This window comes from Equus przewalskii, chromosome 5, assembly GCF_037783145.1.
Source record: "Equus przewalskii isolate Varuska chromosome 5, EquPr2, whole genome shotgun sequence".
NCBI lineage: Eukaryota > Metazoa > Chordata > Mammalia > Perissodactyla > Equidae > Equus > Equus przewalskii.
Window position 1 is genome coordinate 62,546,637 of NC_091835.1, and position 15,105 is coordinate 62,561,741.

A 15,105-nucleotide genomic window follows, 5' to 3' on the forward strand; every position below is an offset into this window, starting at 1 on the left:
AACCACCTCCAGAGCCACATGGCTAGTTAGAAGGGGGCTCAGCACTTCCATGACTGGGTGTTCAGTGGGGAGCAAGTGTGCAAGAACAGCAGTCCATTGGCTCATCTAACAGCATCTTGAGTGCCTCTTGGTACCTCCACAGAAGGAGAGCCCGTTGTTCCTGGTGCTGCTTCCTTCCCCCGTGCATCTCCCGTCATGCTTTCCAAGAGAGTACGCGGCTGGGCTGCTTTCTCACTAGTCAGTATGGAGGACCGGGTGCAGAATAAGTGCTCAGAAAACAGTTCTTGAATGACTGAACAAATAAGTTTCAGAATGTGTCACCTCATAAGTGGCTGATCTCCCTGATGTCCGGATTGTCCATGGTCAACTTTGGCTGCATAGTCTCAGGTTTACTCGATAGTGGCTAGAGTCTCAGGGTTAGTTAGGGACACAGTGCAAAAGCATAGGAATTTTTTTTCTGAAACAGCTCTTTGGGCTGCTTCCTTAGGATCTGTGAGTATGGCAGGCAATCAAGAACATTTTATCCTGTCCAGGACACATGGCCTGTCCAGTATGCCATCTTTAGACTATCAGCCAATAAGCTGTACTCGTTAAAGTTAGGATGATTATATAATTTATTTAAACTGAGAAACTTGGATGCATAAAAGGAGATGCTGTTCATAAAGCTGTTAGGCCAAATGATGTACATCTGAACTGTCCTGGACATTTAAATTCGTCTGAATAATAAACACCCTCTAGAATCCCCCGGCTACTATAATCTCCAAATGCCACACTTTGGACATGGCCACCATATAAATCAGTAAGCTACTGGATGCCTTCTACTGCTTTTCCCCAAGGTAGTTTATCAGGAGAGATTCCGTGAGATTTTCCTCACGAATATGATTCACAGAATATTTTGCTGAGTATATTTCTGTCTCCACTTGATTGCAGTCTCCTAAAGATGATGGTCCAAGTCATTTCCCTTTGTATTCTAGCACCTGGCACGTTCCCGACTCTTAGAAAGTGTACTTGTAGCAATAGCCATAGGCTGTTGTGCTACAATAACAAATTTTGGTGGCTTGTAAGAAAAAGAGTTATTTTCTTGTTCATACCATATGTCCACTGTTGGTCAGCTTGGGCTCTGCTTCGCTTCCTATTGAATCTGGAACCCAGGCTGATGAGCAGTTTTTATCTGGAATGTTGCAGTTCTCATGGCAGAAGGAAAAGAGACAATGTTGAACCACAGACTGGCTCTTAAAGCTTCTCCTCCGAGGAGAGAGTCACTCCACTTGCACTTCATTGCCAAAGCAAGTCATACAGCCAAGTCTTCTCCAGTGAGGAAGGAAAGTATGACTCTCCCACAGGGAAGAGCAGTAAACGTTACGAACAATAGTACACAGTCTACCACAGTCTCCTGTTAATGTGAATGGAATTAAACTTAACGTTATGACTTAATTTAATAATGGGATGGGGTAGAGAAAAGAGCACACTCTTGCGTATAATATTTGAGGAGCCCAGTGTGTATCTTTGACTTTCTGCTTTCTGTTCAGGCACATTTGCACCTGGGAGGGATGAGGAAAGCTTCAGTTCGACTCTTTTCCTTCCCCATCTAGAAGGATTATCCTTCTCTTTTACAAAGGTCATGACTAAGAAGAGAGTCTAGCTCTCCCAGCAGGAACAAGGAACAGTATCTCTCTGATTCCAAACCATTCTAGCCCTGAGGCTATGAAATGAATTCCTCCAATTACCTGACACCTACCAAGTGCCAGGTACCAGGCCCTGTACTGGAGCCCATGAAGGTTGAAATGTGTCAAGGTTCCTACCTTTAGGCAGCGTGTACTTCAGTAGAGAAGCAAGACATGTGCAACTAATTCTAGATGAGGTAGAATATGTCAAACCCTTGCTGCTTGGAGTTCCTGTATTAGAGTCCACTTGGGTCTCTCTGATTTCAAATCCTGTACAGATTAACCAGACACAGCAGTAGCAATGGAGCCCCAGTGGTTATAGAGTGAATCCTGCCTTTTCCAGCAAGCCTTTCTCATCTCTGGCAGAGGAGATTGAGTTCTTACCAGACTCAGTGTGACCCCTTCACTCCGCCTCCTATGCTGTATGCTTTGGATGTAATTATAATGATGGTTGTGTTTTCTGTCTAATATTTGGGTGTATCATGGCCCACATGATCCAACCCCCTGAAACACAGTTATACAAATACAATTGGATTTTTCTTTGGGATCCCACATTAGAACGGGAGAGGAAATCTGGTCACAGTCTAAAGGGGACCACTTCTACCCAGAGGTGCTGAGCAGGCAAAACAGGCATGAGCAGGGAGTCCTTAGGATCCACCCCGGGCAGACCACAGGCCTTCTCAGCCATGGTAGCCCCCTTTCCAAGGCCATCCTAAAGACCATAGCACTACCTCAAGAGAGTCATTAGCACCTAGGTGAGCCATTTCCATCACCCATGTGTCACTAAGTGGTTTCTGGGAAATTTGAGAATTATCTAAGATCTCAGGACACATCTTTTAAAATGATTAAGGTTCAGCTATACTTCTAAGCATACTTCCCAGCAGATTCTAGAGCTCTGATTCATTAATTTACTGGTGATTTAAGCAATTTGCCTAAGGTCACATACTTGATTGATTGAAGCATTTTTTAACTCTAAAATGTTGACCCTACACATGAACTGGAATTTGTTAAGACAATTCATGGTAAGAATGACAGAGCAAGTTTTCCTGAGTTCTGTGTTTGTGAAGACATCTATTTTTAAATTTTTTCAGTTTCTAAGTGTCACGTTAAATAAGATAATTCTGGTGAACATGTACTGCCTGTTTCACAATGGTACTGGTTCTTTAAAAGTCAGATTTCTGAGTCATGTCGAGTTATTCACACAAACAAAACCTGAACCTGGCAAATGGAATAACAGAGACAAACACAGTGACATCACGTGTCTCTTCTATAAAAGGCTAGAGAGACCCCGAAAGGAAGTTTCTCCAGGAATTAAGGCAAAGTTGAATACTGAGCAACACCCAGTTACCATGATAGATAAGGAGGAATCCTATATGGTGAACTTGACGAAACTAAGATCTAGTCTTTAAGAAGCAACAAAATGCTGCTGAAGTGCAATTTAACTATTTAACAATTAAAACAGAGGTGGATTGTGAACTCTACTGGCTCCATGAAGATCTTCATACGTCTTGGGTCCTCCTGCCTTTTCTCTAGGAGTCAAAATACTACTCATTTTTCAGGACTAACTCATATTCATGAGTTTCTTGATCCCTCTGGATGGAAATAACTTCTTTCTCCTTGGCACTCTAACGGCAATTTGAATAAGCATCCTTTATCGCCCTCATCATATTCTAGCCAAGCACAAATAATAATTATCTTCACGTTTCATTTCCTCTGCTGTATAATAAGCCACCTGAAGACAGGGATCAGGTCTTTTCTCCTTTGTGTCCTCACAAGTTCTAGCATGGTGCCAAGTACATATTCTACATTCTCCAAATGTTTGTGCAATTAAATGAAACTGAATTACATTTGAATTGATAGGCCCAGGGCTGGGGCAAAGCCTGAAAAACGTTGTCTATTGACGTAAAAGAAACCAAACAAACATTGAGAATTTTAACCATCAGAGATAAGAGAGGGAAACATGTACTTTTCAAGCTTGAAAATATTTTTTTTGCTCCCTGTGTATTTTGTATGATATGTTTAATATACATTATCAAAAAAGAGTAAACTGTATTATGCTTTGTGCTTATAAGCAAATGTTTCCTAATGAAAATATTAAAAAGACTATGAAATATTACTCTCCTCTTTTTCTTTGCTTACACCATCCTGAATAATACAGGGGCACATTAAGGACCTGTGTTAGGAAGTTGGCTTTTTTTCTTTATCATCATAAGCTGTTATATTTTTATTCAAATTTGATGTTCAGGCTTGATAGCACATTAAGTCTTTTTTTACCCTCCTTATTCAGTGGGGGAATAGAGAGCCAGACCACTGGAAACATTGCACATTTTATGAGTGAACAAGGCTTAGGCCAGCTCAGGCTAGGGTGAGGAAAAGATTAAAGGGACAAAAGCCAGCCCATGACACACTGTCTGTCTGTGGGCCTTGTTAAATGCCTGGCAGATGTAATGCATACCTCTTCACAGAAGACTCCTTGAGTAGATGCATCGCTCTAGTCTAGGGTGACATTTTGTGTAGCCAAGTGTGTATACTTTGCTTGTATTAATAGAGAAAGTTTGTACAGACGACATTTGAAATCTATTGATACTCTAGGTAGTGTATGTATATGTCATAAAGAACCAATATACAAGTGGAATGGATAAAAGAAATAATATTTGTTGGGTATCTCCCATGTGCATAGAAGGTAATGGGGCTTTAAATATTGTAACAATAATGATGATAGTAAAAATAATGTTATTTTTAATGAGTGCTTACTCTGTCTACACGTTGAGTCATTTAATCCTTTCAGCAAAACTTACAATGTATTCTGTCCATTTTATAGATAATTTTCTTTACGAAGCTCTGTTCAAGGTCACACAGTCAGTTAGCGCCAGAGGCAGGATTTGACCTTTTCTAGCCAGGGATGGTGTGGTTGCAGGGTCAGACCTCATCTCAGTCTAGCTCAAGGAACAAAGGAGATTTTTTTTTTTAAATAAAATTTTTAGTTTAGAACACTTTACACAGGAAATTTGTGAAGATAGTACAGATTTCCCTTATACTCAACACTCAGTTTCACTTATTGTTAATAGATTAAATTAGTATAGTTTATTTGTTACAATTAACAAATCAATATTGACATCTTACTATTAACTAAACTCCAAGGTTTATTCAGATTTCCTTAGTTTTTAACCTAATGTCCTTTTTTAGTTCCATGATCCTATCCAGGATACTGTATTAAATTTAGTCATCATAGCTCCTTGGGTTCATCTTAGTTGTGATAGTTTCACAGACTTTCCTTGTTTTTGATGACCTTGACAGTTTTGAGGAGTACTGCTCAGGTGTTTTGTAGAATGTCCCTTAGTTGAGGTTTCTCTGGTGTTTTTCTTAGACTTTGTGATTGCATGTTTTTGGGAGGAAGATGACAGATGTAAAGTACCATTGTCATCACACCATATCAAAGTTATGTACTATCAACGAGGCTTATCACTGTTGATGTTGACCTTGACCACCTGGCTGAGGTAGTCTATTCAGATTTCTCTAGTTTAAAGTTACTCAAAAAAAGTTTTTTTTTGTTAAAATAATGCAGAGAAATCTCACAGAAATGAATTATACCTGGTTCCACACGGATTGAAATCATCAGGAAGGCCGTCTCCAATATTCTCTCTTTGGGACAGCATGGTCTCTCATTTCCTTTACTTTGGGTGTTTTCGTCATTATGTCTTCTTATTTTTTACTAACTGGTGATAGATGTCTGGCTCTAGGTAACTCTGTTTCCCTTTTCTCTTCTCTCTGCTTTTTGACTTGGCTGCCAGCAAACTGCTCCACATCCCTCCACCTTTTCCTGGTCACGGACCTGCTTAGCACACATCTCACTTTCTTCTGGTTTATTTTCCCCATTCCTGGTGCAACTTGATCCCACCTAGAGACAGTCTCTGTCCCCAGGACTTGTCCCTGAATTAATCTGACCCTTAAAACAACTCTGTGAGGTAGGTAGAATTATCTCCATTTTATAGATGATGAAGTTGGGGTCCAGAGAAAGCTAAGAAACGTTCCAAGTTTCTATAAGTGATAGACCTGGCCCGTAAGCCAGGTTTTTCAGACTCCAAAGCTTATGCTTGAAAGTCAAGGCACAGCATTGTCCTTGGTGCCCTTCTATATTGTCCCGCTTAAACTCTTGACAATCCTCTGAGGTTAAGCAGCTTGCCTGAGATTAGCCAGCTAGTAAGTGGTGAAGCTGGGCTTAGACTCTGGTTTTTCATAGTCTGAAGTCCACCACACCAGCTTGCCTTTCAAAATATTGCAACATGTAAATTAACCTGGTGGGGGCTGGCCCGGTGGCGCAGTGGTTAAGTTCAAACATTCCACTTCTTGGCGGCCTGGGGTTCGCTGTGGTTTGGATCCCAGGTGTGGACATGGCACCGCTTGGCAAAAAGGCATGCTGTAGTAGGTGTCGCACATATAAAGTAGAGGAAGACGGGCATGGATGTTAGCTCAGGGCCAGTCTTCCTCAGCAAAAAGAGGAGAATTGGCAGTAGTTAGCTCAGGGCTAATCTTCCTCACCAAAAAGAAAAAAAAATTAACCTGGTGAATACCATTGCATTATCCCTGTTCTGAAGAGATACCAATACAGATGTGAAATCTATAATGCCTAAGTATCTCTGACTAAATCAGTTCAGATCCTGGCTTTGGCATTCATTAGCATTCACCTTGAGCAAGTACTCCACACAGATAAGGGAGCTGTAGATCTGGGCCATGTTATTAAAATTTGTACAAGGCAGTTTGCAAGACTCGTGGATGGGAAGGACAGAAAGATAAACAAATTGGAAAGAATACTGAACCTCCCATAGGTGATGAATCTGCTGTTTTGTGAATCTTAATGTGTATATGTATGCAGCTCTGAGGTATTGGTATAGATGATTGGGAACTATGAAAGTTGAGAGTGTTTCCTGATAACCCCTGATATACTGGGATATTGAGGGATTGCCATGGCTTTGAACTTGCAGGCAACAGCCCCACATAATCTTGACTTTTCTCAGTATGGTAGTGAATATAGTAGAGACAAAGTAGTAGTGAAGGTGAAAGATGATGGCAGCTTGGACTAGGTGGTACCAGAGGAGATACAGAAAAAAATGAATGGTTTCAAGATATTGAATGTGGAGGTGAAGATGTGGAAGTTGTCAAGGATGATGGATAGGTGGTAGTGCCATTTATTAAGATAGAGACACCAGAAAAAGACCATATTTGGTTGGTGTAGGGTTGGGCAATCCTGACTATGGATTCTTTAGGTGCCCAAATGGAGATGTCAAGGGTAAACTATCGATATATGGAGAGGTCTGGGCTAGAGATAGGCATTCGTGAGTCATCTGTATCAGATAAGTAACACTGTGGCTATTGTCCAAAGCTCCTAGAGACAGCAAAGAGTGAAAAGATAAGAAGGCCTAATTGCTAGATAATGATTAATTTGCAAAGGAGAAAAATAAGAAATAGGCTAATAAATTGGACACAAGCTGGAAAAAATCCAGGCAAGTAAATATGAGACTTGGAAATAATCCAGTGCTCGGAAAGAGAGTATTTCAATAAGAGAGAGAAATGATAGATTAGCAGACCATGGAATCATTAGTTAATTCATCAATTAATCAAACAATTAGTGAAAATTTCTGCTGTGCCAAACAGCAGTTAAAAACTGAGACTATAAACACTATTAGGATCCTGATAAGCTTAGCTCTTTGACATGGCTTTCCTGAGTTGAGTCAGGAGCTGGCTGTGGATTATCTATGTTAGCCATTCTCTCCTGATTTCTTCTACTCTTTTATTTTTGTCCTTTCTCTGCTTCTTAGCACTTCCATCAAGGACTAGGCAGGAATAGGGAAAGGAAGTTATAACAAAAGCACTAGCTTTTCTGGATATTTCCTGGTGCTGATAAATACTTGATGGTATAGGAATAAAATCCTGGGAACCTCAGTGGCTTTTAAAATTTTCTGTTTCTTATTTTCATCACTGAATATCAGAAGTTGGTGCTACTTAAACTTGACTACAAAGTGTCTAGCTCCATATATTTTCCTGACCAGAGTCATATGGTATTTCAAATTAATTCAAGCAAATATAATGCATCAAGAAAAAGTAAAGAGGGGCCGGCCCGGTGGCTCAGCGGTTAAGTGTGCACGTTCTGCTTTGGCGGCCCTCGGTTCGCCAGTTTGGATCCCGGGTGTGGACATGGCACCACTTGGCAAGCCATGCTGTGGTAGGCGTCCCACATATAAAATAGAGGAAGATGGGCACGGATGTTAGCTCAGGGCCAGTCTTCCTCAGCAAAAAGAGGAGGATTGGCAGCACATGTTAGCTCAGGGCTAATCGTCCTCAAGAAAAAAAAAGAAAAGAAAAGAAAAAGTAAAAAAGCTAATATTATTGAGGAGGCAATATCTACTTATCAACCATTTAACATTTCAATGTCTTTTCATGTTCAAAACCATCTAAACATTTAGAAGGTAGTAACGATGTAAAATTAAATATAAGATAGTAGAAAATAGTGTCCTATCAACAGAAGTAGTTATTTTCCTTCCTCAAATGATTGTTATCTCAGAGGAGGAAGAGCCTTGATATGTCATGTCAATGCTGTTGCACTGGGATGGGATAATGTAAAAACTCAGACTGACTTAAAAATGTTTTTAATTAGAGAGAAAATAGGATTCATTTTGTGAGAATTCTCTATTATAGAGAAACTGCTTATATTCTTAATGTATCCTGACTAATATTGACTAGACATTATTTAGGATTATGGCTTTCAGACTCTTTTCTCTGTTGGTATAAAATGACACTATGCAACATAAAAGTAGTCTATTTGCTGGCAAGCATATAATTTAAATCAAATGTATTGTCTTGCAGTTCTACACCAGAAACAGAGCCAGGTCTGGCATTAGGTGTCATGGAAGTGGCAAAAACCTCTCTTCTGGGATCCAAGGTTTATCCAAATGTTCTGTGCTCCACAATAGTGCCATGCTCAAATCCCACCCTCAACCAGCCACTGTGATAAGCATTTTCCATTACTTACTCCTTTGAATGAAAGCACTAATGTATAAATACTATCTTGCGTTGATAACATATAAAGTAATTTTTTTCATTCTTATTTATTTATTTATTTTGGTGAGGAAGATTGTCCCTGAGCTAACATCTGTGCCAATCTTCCTGTATTTTGTATGTGTGACGGTGCCACAGCATGGCTTGATGAGCAGTGTGAGATCTGCACCTCTGAATCTTGGGCCACCAAAGCGGGACACGGGAACTTGACCACTACACCACTGGGCCAGCCTCTAAAGTAATTTTTTTAAAGATGAGGCACTTCATTACTTCTTGGAAATGAGACATTTGGATATGGGAAATAGTCAATTAAACACTCAGTACCATGTTAACCATCTTGTGTGATATAAAATTAGTATATTTGTTCCATGTCCTCAGACAACTTATATTCTTATTTATTTTAAGCTGTATCAAATAGAAAAAAAGTTAGGTATTCATCTTAACATTACAAAGAAATAAGAAGAAAGTAAAACCTGGGAAAACAATGCATTCTAAACCAAAGGAAAAATGACCAAAAGATATCCTAAGTTTGAGCTAGGTATTTTGTTTTTTGTTTTTTTTTTTTTGAGGAACATTAGCCCTGAGCTAACTGCTGCCAATCCTCCTCTTTTTGCTGAGGAAGACTGGCCCTGAGCTAACATCTATGCCCATCTTCCTCTACTTTATACGTGGGACACCTACCACAGCATGGTGTGCCAAGCAGTGCCATGTCCGCACCTGGGATCTTAACTGGTGAACCCCAGGCCACTGAGAAGCTGAATGTGTGCACTTAACCGCTGCACTACCAGGCTGGCCCCTGAGCTAGGTATTTTAATGACCTCTTAAGGAAAACAAAAGTAGCCAGGTAGCTTAGGCAGGAACTTCAAAATTCCACCTCAATGGCCCATGAAGTTACCATTCCTTGTGTTTATAATATTATTATTATTCTTTGTTCTCTGGACCACTCATTTATTTTTCGTATGTCACTTATTTACATCCATGATTTATCTACTTCCACAACTGACTCCTGGATGTGGTATACTATGGAACTTTGCTCGTCTTACTGCTTGTCACATCTCAGCAAGCCGTCCACCAATGGCCTGAGTCAATCTTGACCACAATTGAAGTGCTGGGACTCTATACTTGGGAGTTACCCTAACACACGGGCCTGCCTGTGCAGGGGTGGAAAGGGGGCCTGCCTGTCAAGTAATACCATTCCCTACATTCTCAGGAGAGGGTAGTTTATTTCTGCTAGCCTAGTCCTGCTGTGGACCTGGTAAATACGGAACTTTTGTTTTGACTTTATACCTTCCTCCCCCCAGCCCTGAGCTTTGTCATCTGTTCCTCCCAACCAGCTGCACTCTAGTTCATTATTCTGCATGTCCCACTTCCTTCTCGTGGGGCTTACACTTATCTGCAAGACTGACACCTCAATGTTCTGGACAGTGTCCTTCTGGATGACAGTGGTCACTAACCAAAAGTGAGACAACCAGCGAGTCAGAACATATCACGAGTGCTCGGAGAAAAACAGTCAAAGAAAAATTACGTGAATGGAAGATAGAAGTCCAATGTGTTTTGAATTGATTTGGCTAGGATAGTATTGTATTAAATTATCCAGTCACCCATATGCATAGCCCAAAATTCATTTTTGTGGTAGCTAAATCTACAAGAAATCTGTAAGAAATAGACATCCATAAATAAAATCAGCTGCCTTATAATTTTTATTGGCTACAATGAGAGAATAGCATAAATAGTATTTTGTTTCTATCATAACACAGTTATTAAGTCAGAATAGTAAAAAATTATTGTAGTTCCTCCTAATTATATAATTGCTGTTATAGAAACCAGTTTCCTTTCTGCTGGTTAAAGAAGAGACTGTCTATTTTACAGCAGTTCAACAATGTCACTTGTGTATTAAAAAAGCACTGTTTGTATCACTCAGAATTCATCCGTCATTTTATTCTCACAAAATTTTAATCAACATTATCATTACCTCTCTGTGGAAGGTAAGAATTTTACTCCTGAAGAAAAACAGACTTGCCTTATTCTTAGGGTGGATTTTATTAAGAACTTATTTTCATACAAAATAATTCATGAACGTTCTCTCCACTTAGAAAAGACACTGGAAAGTGCAATGGGTTCTTTCTTTAGGGATTACGCATTTCCAGCTTCGTTCCTTGACTTGCCTTGGACGTCTTTGCCTGCTTTAGAAAGTCTGCTGCCTTGAATTTGGGTAAATTTGAGATGCTTTTAGGCCATCTATAATCCAATAGGTGGAGTGCGTAATATTTTAAAGCAATGGCATTCCTGTAATCCTTGCTCACAGTGCTTCGTAGTAAAGACTACAGATCTCCTTCTCTTTATTTCTTGGACGTGGCTAGAAAGGCAACTTGCTCTAGTGGCATCAAAAACTCTGGCTCTGTGACACTGGAAAACACATCTAATATTTTGGGGCCTCAGTTCCTCCTGCGCAAAGTGAGATGTTGAATGGGATGTTCTTTGAATCCCCTTTAAACTACATAGAAATTGTAAAAAGCCGATTAAGCTGACTTTTAATGCTTATTTATGAGGGTTCTTTGAAACAGATGATGGAGGGACAAGAAGCAAAAGAGTGCAGGAAGAAAAACCAAAAAGCGGAGAATGTGTGGGAAGACCTGAGGGTGGCTCCTCATGGTTGGCAGCCTCGCTTGTGTTCCACCCTCTGTTTCCGATACCTTTCTCCATGATACACTCTGAGTGATCTCACACAAGAGGAAAGTCTGGGTGTGGGCTGAAAAAGAAGGGGGTGAATTTCACTGGTTGAGAATGACAAGCTTAGTCTGAAATTCATTAGTTACTTAAGTAATAGTTAAAATGAGGAAACATTAGGTCAGAGGAGCAGTAGCTAAGACAGGCAAAAATACCTGCTAATCCAAAATTCCCAAGTAAGGTCACTTGAGGCAAACACCAGAGTGAAAAAAAGGTTTAGTTGTATCATTGATATGGTCAACATATGTCACACCTCTAAAACATATGCTTCTTCCTAAAGTGCTGCTCAGAGAATGTTTTTTTCTCTTCTAAATTTAGGCACTCTTTCATTGGGTGTATGTGTATGTGTGCATGTGTGTATTTATTTTTTATGAAGTTATCTAGAAACCTATAATGGTCCCAAATAAGCCTATCTGCTGGCTTAGGCGCATCTCCTCCATGGCCCTATGCTTCCTCTAGCTCCCTGCCACAGTGTACTGTGGTGGTTTGTCTGCTTTTCACTGCCCCTTAACAAGAGAAGTCCCTTGAGGGCACAAATTATACCTTATTATATTTTCCCAGAATGAAAACTGCCCCCAGCTCAGAGTGTATCAGGCGTGATGTTAGGGAGGGCGATGGGAAGATGCGGGTCCAAACTTAGGTGCTTATAGTTCAGTGGGAGAATCAGGGGTAAAAATGTCCATGATATCAATATACTGCAATAAACGCTTTAACCAGAGGACAAGAAAATTCGGTTGTAAGGGTAGAAGAATGAGAGAGAGTGGCCACAGACCAGCTTGCCTTAGAATCACTAGACATTAGACTTTTCGCATTAGCACTAGACATGGCACACCCAGAATGAGAAATGCTGAATTAGAGCATCAATTTGCCTTACTTCCAATGAGATGATGATGCCCTGTAGTTCTACACAAAGTAACATGTGCATAGGTGCAACACAAAGTAAGGATTTAAAAAATTGAACAACAGACAATAGCCCACATTGCCCCTGACTCCAACTATGTGCCTTACATCCCAACCTGGGAGAAGATGAATGCTGGGTCCACCTCAAGCCTCTGCCCACATAATCTGTTCTCTACGTCTGGAAATGTTTCCCTCCACCTTTCTGCCTGATGATTTTCCAGGCATGTGATAGATTAAGCTGGCTGCACCAACAATATTTTTCACAGAAGTAGAACAAAGAATCCTAAAATTTATATGGGACAACAAAAGACCCTGAATACCCAAAGGATTCCTGAGAAAAAAGAACAAAGCTGGAGGTATCACACTCCCTGATTTCAAAATATACTACAAAGCCCTAGTAACCAAAACAGCGTGGTACTGGCACAAAAACAGACACACAGATCAATGCAACAGAATTGAGAGCCCAGAAGTAAACCCACACATTTATGGACACCTAATATTCGACAAGGGAGCCAAGAGCATACAATGGAGAAAGGAGAGTCTCTTCAATAAATGGTGTTGGGAAAACTGGACAGCCACATGCAAAAGAATGAAAGTAGACCATTCCCTTACACCATGCACAAAAATCAACTCAAGATGGATTAAAGACTTGAATGTAAGACCCGAAACCATGAAACTTCTAGAAGAAAACATAGGCAGTACGCTCTTTGACATTGGTCTAGGCAGCATATTTTCAAGTCCCATGTCTGACTGGGCAAGGGAAACAAAAGAAAAAATGAACAAATGGGACTACATCCAACTAAAAAGCTTCTGCACAGCAAAGGAAGCCAGCAACAAAACGATAAGACAACCTAACAACTGGGAGAAGATATTTGCAAACCATATATCAGATAAGGGGTTAATATGCAAAATATACCATGAACTAATACAGCTCAACAACAAAAACACCAATAATCATATTAGAAAATGGGCAAAAGATCTGAAAAGAGATTTCTCCAAAGAAGATATATGGATGGCCAACAGGCATATGAAAAGATGCTCAACATCATTAGCTATCAGGGAAATGCAAATCAAAACTACAATGAGGTATCTTCTCACTCCGGTCAGAATGGCTATAATTAACAAGACAGGAAACAACAAATGTTGGAGAGGATGTGGAGGGAAGGGAACCCTTGTTCACTGCTGGTGGGAGTGCAAACTGGTGCAACCAGTATGGAAAGTAGTATGGAGTATCCTCAGAAAATTAAGGATAGATCTACCATATGATCCAGCTATTCCACTGCTGGGTATTTTTCCAAAGAACTTGAAAACACAAAGGCATAAAGATACTTGCACCCCTATGTTCATTGCGGCATTATACACAATAGCCAAGACTTGGAAACCACCTAGGTGCCCATGAAGGGACGAATGGATAAAGAAGATGTGGTATTTAGACACGATGGACTACTACTCAGCCATAAGAAATGACAAAATCCGGCCATTTGTGACAACATGGATGGACCTTGAGGGTATTATGTTGAGTGAAATAAGTCAGAGGGAGAAAGTCAAATACCATATGATCTCATTCATAAGTAGAAGATAAAAACAACAACAAACAAACACATAGCATTGGAGATTGGACTGGTGGTTAGCATAGGGGAAGGGGGGAGGGGGGAGGGCAAAAGGAGTGATTAGGCTCACATGTGAGCGGATGCACTATAATTAGTTTTCAGGTGGTGAACATGATGTAATCTACACAGAATTTGAAATATATTATGATGTACATCCGATAATAAATAAATGAAGAAAAAGAAGAAAAAAGATGGCTGCAAATCTTTGCTACTCCTCTCATTGAGAGATGGAGGTCTGTATCCCTTCACTTTGAATTTGGTTAGGCTTTGTGACTGCTTGACCAATAGAATATGATAAGAACAAGCCTCCGAGACTGGCAGCTTTCACTTCCTAACTCTTGGAACGCTAGCTCTGGGGGAAGTTAGCTGTCATGTTAAATCTGTCTGCCCTGAGACTGCCATGCTGATGAGGAGCCCAGGTCCCATGGAGAGGCCCTGCAGGATGAGATGTGAAGAGAGGGAGAGGCCAGGAACACTGAGGTACCAGACAGACAAATGAGGGAGCCACTTGGGAGTGGATGCTTCTGCCTCTTCTGCCTCAACTGACATCATATGGAGCAGAGATGAACCACCCCCCTGAGCCCTTCCTAAATTCCTGACCAAGAAAATCATGGGCAAAATAAGATGGGTGTTTTCAGTCATAGGTTTGAGTGTAATTTGTTACACAGGAATAAATACCTGAAGAAATATCCTTCAAGACCTGTTTCACACGTTATTTCTCCTGGGCAGTAATTTTCCTGTCCAGGAGCAGAATTAGTCTTTCCCTCCAATTCTTTCATGCCCCTATGTTCTTTTACTGAATATCTCCCATGTGCTAGGCGCAGCACTTGGTGTTTTACATACGTTTTCTCACTAATTTCTCAAAACAAATCTGCAAAGAAGATATTCTCATATTGATCACAAAGCTGGGGCTCAGAATTATTCAAGGGTATTGAATTTCATTCAGTGGTACATCATGGAGCTGGAATCTCACCCCAGTGCTGCCTGATTCTTCCCACGGCAGTGCACCATCTTCATTCCAGCCATTGTTGTTCTAGATTGTGATTATCTCCTTATGAATCTTCTCCCTGCGGCACACTGTGCAAGGGAGAGCTTCTATTCATCACGATGCTCCCCAGTGTCCAGCACAGCATCTCACGCTCAGTCAGTGT